Genomic DNA, 9,663 nt, shown 5'->3' with positions numbered 1-9,663 from the left:
GATTCGGGAACCAACAAAATGCAGTGAGATGGAATAAATGGGCCATTTTCTGTTTGGCAAAATGCAACTTTCTGTCCCCAGGCCCCAACTATTGGCAATCTGTACTATTACATATTTGCAGCGATAGACAAGTTGAACCAAATTTTCAGTTGACACTAGCATAGGTGTGAAATTGCAATGAAGATGTAAGAAATTTTGATATGGATGGTTTGGAGCAACATTTGACAGATGAAACTGAACAACTGATAGTATGAGTCTACCATTTTTGTCAGCGCAACAGATAGACAACGTATTATTCAAATAGAGAGAATAACTTCAGAGTGTTTAGGTTCAGAGGGATCTGAGTGTCCTCATACATGTCACACAAATCTCAGATGTAGGTAAAGCAGGACATGAGAAAGGGAAGTGCAGTTTTGGCATTTATTTATAAAAAAGCAGATTTTACAAGGAGGGAGGCGCAACTGGAGTATACTGCACAGTTTTGGTGCCCAGACTATAGGAGGGATGCAGCTGCCATTGAGCTAGTTCATAAGTGGTTAACAATTTGATTGCAGAAATGATGAGTTTTTCTTCTGAAGAGAGATTGAGCAGTTCAGATCGATACTGTCTGTAGTTTAGAAGAATGAGAAGAGATGTCACTGAGGTCTGGAGGATGCTGAAGGTGATTGATAGTATTGATGTGTATTAGATAGTTCCTCGTGTGGGCAATCTAAAACAAGAAATCAGAGTTTTAGGGTAAGGCAGAGCAGACCAAAAACAGGGGTAAGGAAAACTTACTTCTCTCAAAGGGTTGCTCACTTCTCATGATAAGGCACTTAATTCACTGCCACAGAGTGCAGTAGAGGCTGGGACATTGAGTAAATGAACGAATATGAAGAGCGTGCAGGAAAGTGGAACTGAGGCAGCAATGATATCAGACATGATTTTAATCAATGGCAGAGCAGGCTCAGAGGCTGAATTGCCGACTGATGCACCTCGTTCTTATTCAGCCTTTTGAATATGTTATACAGGAATGGGGAAGACTGGTTATCTACCAGGAAGCAGGAACTCTGGGTAAATCAGTCTTAATTACTTTGTTAGAACGTAGCCAGTAATGTCACCCAGTGACCAGTACTCGGTCCTCAGCTAGTTACAAACTATATCAATGATTTGTAGTAGTAGAACAAATGTTCTATCACTAAGTTTGACGATGTCATTAAGATAATCAGGACATTAATTTATGAATGGAGGGTCTGCAAATGGATATTGACAGGTAAATTCAGTGGATAATGGTTAGGCAGGACGAATTCAACGTAACATATAATCTGTATGTTTTTTCAAGAAGAATGGTAGACAGTACACTACCAAAATAGAGAGAGATTACAGGACTTAGTGATACCGTTTGTACCGGACGGTTCGCTCTGACACGTTCAGACATGGGAAGTGCTGCTCCATCTCCCTGATGGTCTATTACTTGATGTTCCCAGGGCCCCATTGCTCTCATTCATCATATGTATCCTCTGTTGCAAAATTATGATATTGATGTCGACATGCTGGGCGATGATGGATATGACACCCAGTCCTGCATGGAAAGCTCCAGATCATAGAAGATTAATGAAACAGTGACCCTTATAGCCTCTGGCAGCACCGTCCTCCTCCTGGTGTGAAGCTGCAGGTCACGTTGAAAGAGGTGATACCGCTCTGTGACCAGCTCCTTGTTCAGTCAGGGTTCCCTCACACTTTGCTCCTGGGTTAAGTGTAGCTTGGGAAGGTGTTCCTGGAAAACCCGGGATTGATACAGGGGACCCCTTTCTCCAGACACACTCACTGTGTGGTTTCTGAGCTTTCCCTGTCTGCATCCTCTGATCCATTTGGTGTTCATGTTGCAGACCCAGATGCAGTAACTACATTCCCCATGCTCCATCCAGAGTTGGGTCAAAAATCCTCAGGTCTCCATGAATGTCTGAGGCAGTTCATAGCACAACCTCTAGCAAACCATTCGCAGCCCCTCTACTAACTTTTCAATAACAGGTGTCAGTCACAAGCCCCTCAGCTGCACGTTTTTTGGGACCAGACCAGGCCAGACCACTCAGATATTTCAAGAAGGCAGCCTAGACCCTAACATTTCCTTATTTTAGATGTGAAGTGCGTGTTCCAGATGTGTTGTAACTGGTCAACCCTCTCAACGTTAAGCAAAATGTAATCCATTCAAACGTTCTAGTTAAAACACAATCAAAGAGAAGAACAATTTGCGATAGCTTCTTTACTGGAATACGTATGCAAACAATACATATACTAGAACATAGAACATAGAACAATACAGCACAGAACAGGCCCTTCGGCCCACGATGTTGTGGCGAACATTTGTCCTAGCTTAAGCACCCATCCATGTACCTATCAATTGCCGCTTAAAGGTCACCACTCCCACAGGCAGCGCATTCCATGCCCCCACCACTCTCTGGGTAAAGATCCCACCCCTGACATCTCCCCTATACCTTCCACCCTTCACCTTAAATTTATGTCCCCTTGTAACACTCTGTTGTACCCGGGGAAAAAGTTTCTGACTGTCGACTCTATCTATTCCTCTGATCATCTTATAAACCTCTATCAAGTCACCCCTCATTCTTCGCCGTTCCAACGAGAAAAGGTCTAGCACTCTCAACCTATCCTCATATGACCTATTCTCCATTCCAGGCAACATTCTGGTAAATGTTCTCTGCACCCTCTCCAAAGCTTCTACATCTCTCCTGAAGCGAGGCGACCAGAACTGCACACAGTAATCCAAATGTGGCCTAACCAAAGTCCTGTACAGTTGCAACATCACTTCACGACTCTTGAATTCAATCCCTCTGCTAATGAACGCTATTACACCATAGGCCTTCTTCCAAGCCCTATCCACCTGAGTGGCAACTTTCAAAGATCTATGAACATAGACCTCAAGATCCCTCTGTTCCTCAACCTCACTGAGAACCCTACCGTTAACCCTGTATTCCGCATTCTTATTTGTCTTTCCAAAATGGACAACCTCACACTTGGCAGGGTTGAACTCCATCTGCCACTCCTCAGTCCAGCTCTGCATCATATCTAAGTCCCTTTTCAGCCGACAACAGCCCTCCTCACTATCCACAACTCCACCAATCTTCGTATCATCTCCAAATTTACTGACCCACCCTTCGACTCCCTCATCCAAGTCATTAATAAAAATTACAAACAGCAGAGGACTCAGAACTGATCCCTGCGGAACTCCACTTGTAACTGGGCTCCAGGCTGAATATTTACTATCTACCACCACTCGCTGACTTCGACCGGTTAGCCAGTTTTCTATCCAATTGGCCAAATTTCCCTCTATCCCATGCCTCCTGACTTTTCGCATAAGCCTACAATGGGGAACCTTATCAAATGCCTTACTAAAATCCATGTATACTACATCCACTGCTCTACCGTCATCCACATGCTTGGTCACCTCTTCAAAGAATTCAATAAGACTTGTAAGGCAAGACCTACCCTTCACAAATCTGTGCTGGCTGTCCCTAATCAAGCAGTGCCTTTCCAGATACTCATAAATCCTATCCCTCAGTACCCTTTCCATTACTTTGCCTACCACCGAAGTAAGACTAACTGGCCTGTAATTCCCGGGGTTATCCCTATTCTCTTTTTTGAACAGGGGCACAACATTCGCCATTCTCCAGTCCCCTGGTACCACCCCCGTTGACAGAGAAGACGAAAAGATCATTGCCAACGGTACTGCAATTTCCTACTGCATTCTACTAATTAACTGTGCTAATACAGGAACATCCCATAAACATACACTTTCGCAAAAAGGTAAATTCAAACACAGAATCTTACGTGCAGTTCTGTAATCCAGGAGGAAGCAACTTCAAGAGAGATTTCAGGGAGAATAGGAGCTAGGGATAATGTATTGAAACTTCCAATCCTCCTGGGACCCCAAGCAGATTCAGAATGCTGCAGCGTAAATCAAAACGAGAAAATCTGTCTGAGAGAGCTGGCCGCTGCCCTTCCATTGTTACCAGCGTTTTAATGAAATCTAACGTAACCTCGATTACTTACTTCAGCCATTTTCAGTCGGCAGTTCGGCATCTCTGCCTTTACGACCTCTCTTCAAAAAAAAACAAGGGAAAATAACCTTTTCAAAATGACAGTATCGTCACACCTCCCCCTTTGACAATATGAACCATCCATACACAATGGCAGCTTCATTTTAAACCCATTATTTTACTATATTAGTAGACTACAATGCGTATATATGACATTGAAACTAAGCATGCAAGCATTCATAACTCAATTCTATTTCAGTCAGTATATTCCTGCTACAGAACGCCTTTGTCTTTCTTCATTCAAGGCTCGACAACTTGTCAGCAAGTATGGTTTCTCGTCATGTCACCTGTATAACTTCCAAATTGAATAGCAGCAATAATAACCTCTATCAGAATAGAGTGGAAGTTTTCTCCAGAAATTTCTCCAAAAACGTTTAGGAGTATATTGATTTGTCTCAGATGGCAATTGGCAATTTAAATGCTGAAATGTTTCAACATCAACACCAAGCTCAAGGCCTCCTTCCCAATTGTGAAATATTTCTACTGATGATTTCACCGGATACTCCAACCACACGTTACATAATGAAGCAAATCTTACCTCTCCAATAGTCCTCCTGAATGACATGGCTTCTCATCTCTCAGCATCAAAGATTTACATGCCTCTGTACTTTTTAATGTTGTAACATCTACCTGCTAGGCCTGGTCTATGCAGTAAACCTTACTCTCACAGGTATTGGTTTTAAGAAGATCTCGCACATTTTTTCTATCCATCAGGAAAACCAAATTTTGATTTATGGGCCAACTGATAATCATCAGCCATTTCCACTTCTAGTCTTGCCATTGTAACTCTCTGCTCTTCCAAACGAGTTCGCACGACTGCAGGAAGTTAATTTTTGAACTCCTCCAAAGTAAGAATCTCTTGAGTGTCATAGGTTGCTCTGCTTTTACTACTCTTATTCACCTTTCAACATTACTATGTTTGATTCTTTCTCTCCTTTTCTTTTAATTCTACTTTTAATCACATTTCAAACTGCTTCAATTCCTTTTAGGATTCAAGCTGCCTCATCTGCAATTGAATTCTAGCCATTTCCAAAGACTCTGATGGTGTTTCCACCAAAATTAAAATGCCAACCTATAGCTGTAATTATCTGTCCTTTTCTCACAAACCCAACTCCAGCTTGTCTGCCAATTCTTACAGCTTTGCCTTGCTCACATTTTGTAAAATCTCCAACTTCACTTCTTCCAAACCCAAAGAACTCTTAGAGACAGAAAGAACCATTAGCAACAAAGCATTATTCAAACAACCCGAATTCAACACCCGGAACAAAAGACACTAACAACGACAAAACACCGCCTTTAACCCAACAATCTCCCTGCACAAATTCTCCCCCACCCCACCTGGGTTTCCTCTCAGTTTTCCTCCCACAGCCCAAAGATTAGATTACTTAGAGTGTGGAAACAGGCCCTTTGGCCCAAAATGCCCACACAGACCCTCCGAAGAGCCACCAACCCATTCCCCTACACGCAATTAGTGATTCTAATCCTGAATCCCATTTGAAATTGTCGATTTCGAACCGGGAAAGAGTCCACAGTTTGCTATGGACCAGACCAAACTGCCTTAAAATACTTTAAGTTGGTAGCCTGGACACCAACCTTGTCTTATAGCAAATGTAGATGTGAGATGTGATGCAGCTGGTCAAAACACTCAAATTTAAGCAAAACACGATTTATTTAAACACTCGAATAAAAACATATACAAAAAGAAGAGAAGTTTAGAATAACTTAACTACTGGAAATCTTAACAGAATAATAGATACAGTACCTCCCACTAATGAACTGTTCCAATGTATGAACATCCCATAAACTCGTCCTTTGGCAAAAAGACGCATCATAGGTCATTCAGTCTCGAATGCAATTCTCCAATCCAGGAGGAAACAGCATCAAGACAGATTTCAGAGAGAATAACCACTCGGGATTATTTACTGAAGCATTCAACCCTTCTCCCACCCAGGCATCTGGTCATTGTTACAGCTCAGAAAAATTGGAAAGCCTGGTCTGTGCGAACTGCCCATTGTTATCAATATTTATTTAAAAAACCTAAAAGCCTCCTAAGTTATTTACTTCAGCGGTTTGCAGTACGTAGTTCGGCATTTAAGATCTATCTTTAAAGAAAAGGAGCAAATAATATGCTTTAAAGTCACAGCATTGTCAGAGATGTTAGATGCCTGGTCCTTTACAAGAATACTCAAGGTGCTTCCTCGTGTTACTGACCACACGATCAACTCAAAGGGCCAAACACAGACGTCAGACGTTTAATGGACAGGCACAGATCAAGTTTAAAAGACGTGAGTCAAAGCTTCTGAAACCCTTATCCAACATGGTGCACCAAATGGGACATACCTGGAAGTGAACAACAAACCGATACACACCCCCCTTTCCAAAATGAAGCACCAATGGGATACACCGGGAAGTGAACAACAGCCAGATACACACACCCATGTCCAACATGGAGCAGCATATGGGACACACCGGCAGGTGAGCAACAGCCCGACACACACTCCCCGAACATGGCACACCACTTTGGACACAACGGGTAGTGAACAACAGCCCGACTCACGCAGCCATGTCCATGGAGAACCACATGAGACACACCAGGACGTGAACAACAGCCCTACACACATTCCTCTGAACATGGAACACCACATGGGACACACCGGGAAGTGAACAACAGCCCGACACACACACCCCTTTCCATGGAGAAACGCATGGGACACAAAGAGAAGTGAACAACAGCCTGACACACACCATGTCACTGTTTCTGAACTTCACAATGCCAGCATTCGACACACAAGGGAGCCAGTAACCCAGGCAATGGAAAGGTACAGAGGGCCAGAGAGATTCACATTAAAGACAGAAACTGAGAACATCTTCCGGAAATATGGAGACAAAGACTGGGTCGTGGGACTAACTGGATGATTGAACCCTTCGAGAGCAACCTTACAAGAATGAGAACATTGAATAAAGGTATTTTCAGACCAGCTGGAATGGGTTGTTTCATCACAGTCGTTGGGTCAAAATCCTGGAATTCCCTCCCTAAAGGCATTGTAGGTCAACCCACAGCATGTGGACTGCAGCGATTCAAGAAGGCAGCTCACAACCACATCTTAAGGACAACTAGGAATGAGATATTAATTCGGGCCAGCCAGTGATGCCCAAGACCCACAAATGAATAAAAAAAGATGTTGGCCAGGGATGGGATGGAGTCCCAGGAAGGAAATTGAGTTTGTATACACAATAGAGGACAATGACCTCCACACTCCAAATATTTAAATCACAAGGACAGTGAGGAAATGGTTCACATCTGAAATTGAGTCGAGCTTAAAAATGTGTTGCTGGAAAAGCGCAGCAGGTCAGGAAGCATCAAAGGAGCAGGAGAATCGATGTTTCGGGCAAAAGCCCTTCTTCAGGAATTGAGTCGGTCACCATAGAGACCCATGAGTAACACTGCCAGAAGCAAGGGGGGAGGCATTATTTGAACAAGTTCCCTGATGCAGTTAGTAATGTTCTGCAGAGCGAATATCTGGATGGAGGGTCTCAACATGAACAATAATAGTGGCAAGAAGTGAAGACTACATGAAAGAACAGTAACGCAGTCATAACTGGTTTATAGAAAAAAAATATCTCGAGGATAAGACTTACCAGGGACACCAACGATAGACAGGAGAGGATAATAAATATATTGAATAATGAGAAGTGCATTATAGATCCGCGATGATAATGACATCCAATCATAATATAGAGAAAGAAACCAAACATCATCGGATAACCCCCTGTCCATTGTTGAAACATTCCAGTCTAATATTCCCAGATTCTGATCCATTGTTGGAGCATTCCAGTCTAAAGTTCTCAGATTCTGATCCATTGTTGGAACATTCCAATCTAATGTTCTCAGATTCTGATCCATTGTTGGAACATTCCAGTCTAATGTTCCCAGATTCTGATCCATTGTTGGAGCATTCCAGAATAATTTTCTCAGATTATGATCTCTCCTCCCCTTCTCCATCTGATGCTGCTGATCCCTACCAGTACTGATGGTGATGCTCCCGCTCTTACTACGGGATAACACACTGAACAGAGCTCATATATCATTAAAAGATGGGAACTCTCCACTGGGAGAATTAGGATCCATGGAGACTGACATTAATCGCAGTCACCGAAAAAACAGGCTTAGTTAACCCCCTCATTACATAACATTTCTTATTCATACTGAAAGTGAATATTTTCTCAGTCTCGATGGAATGGATAGGGTTACTGACGGACGGACTATAAATCTTTCATTTTTTTTTAAACTAGAACCAGACCACACACCATGAACCCAGAGGAGATATGTGTTCAGCATGGAGCACTGTGCAGACCAGGCTAGAGCACTGCTGAACACCAAACTGCAATCAGTCCAGAGTGGAACACTGAGCAGACCTCAGCAATACATCGATCTATAAACCCAGATGAGACATGTGTTCAGCAGGGAGCACATCGCAAACGGACTAGTGTACTGAGCAATATAACCCTCAATCTACCCGGAGTGGAAAAGTATGCAGACCACAGCAGTGCATTGATCTATAAACCCAGGTGAGATACGTGACCAGGGTGTGGAACTGTGTCCACCACCCCAGTACATTTCTCGTAACACTGTATTGGATCAGTGGGGAAACTTGCAGTCCATGCAGGAAGTAAAAGGATGCGCAGCGCCCATCCATTTACAGCTCCATATCTCCATTGTGCCATGACACAGGGGTGCTGTGGGTTTGAAAATCACTTAGAGAGAGATGGTGGGGAAATCACTTTAAGTATCAACAAATGGGAGGGGTTTGGGGGATAGACAGAGAGAGGGAGATTGAGAGACAATGTCATGGAAGGATGTGTTCCCAGGTTCCAGAATGCTGAAATGAAGAAATTTTGAATGCTAGTTGAACAGGATATTGGTGTGAGGTCAGATGATGGAGAGTATTGAATGAGCATTTGTTCTGCAGCTTTGTAACTGGAAGTAGGGTCAGCACAAACTTCGACTCATTGCATTGAATCCAACAATAATTTGTGTCAGTAACATTTTCACTGAGTATGACAGAGGGATTGTCCGCACGAGACTGAGCTAGTTTCCTGGTGCCACCTTATCGAACTCATCTCGTTAACTACCCAGCCCACCCCATGGTGTCCGTCTCATTCAATGTCAGCCCAATTCTCTCACCCACCATGGCTGAAGGTACTCACCATCATCCGCATGACCCCAGGTATTCCGAGGCACTGGTGCCATGTTAAAAAGGCCGATGGGCACATGTTTGAGCTTTCTCAGTTTGGAGCTTCCCTTGCACTGCTTACCCCGAGCATGGCAGGTAAGGGGCAATTACACTACGATTTGTCAACAGAGATATTGAAGTCCTTGTAAATGGGCTAGTTCACAGGGCGGCCATTCTCTTCCCAGTGGAGTCCACACCATCAGACCCACCGTGCATTGTCTGAGCTCACCAACCAGCTCAGTGCAGTACCTGAAGAAATGACCAGAAATACAGAACAAGCATCAATAACCTTCCCCACTCTGTCAGGATAAGAGTCGCTGTATTCTCTCTGCTTC

Source organism: Chiloscyllium plagiosum, unplaced genomic scaffold (genome assembly GCF_037043375.1).
Source record: "Chiloscyllium plagiosum isolate Xiang-an unplaced genomic scaffold, Cpla_swu_hap1 HiC_scaffold_48, whole genome shotgun sequence".
Taxonomy (NCBI): domain Eukaryota; kingdom Metazoa; phylum Chordata; class Chondrichthyes; order Orectolobiformes; family Hemiscylliidae; genus Chiloscyllium; species Chiloscyllium plagiosum.
This window is presented reverse-complemented; position numbering follows the sequence as displayed.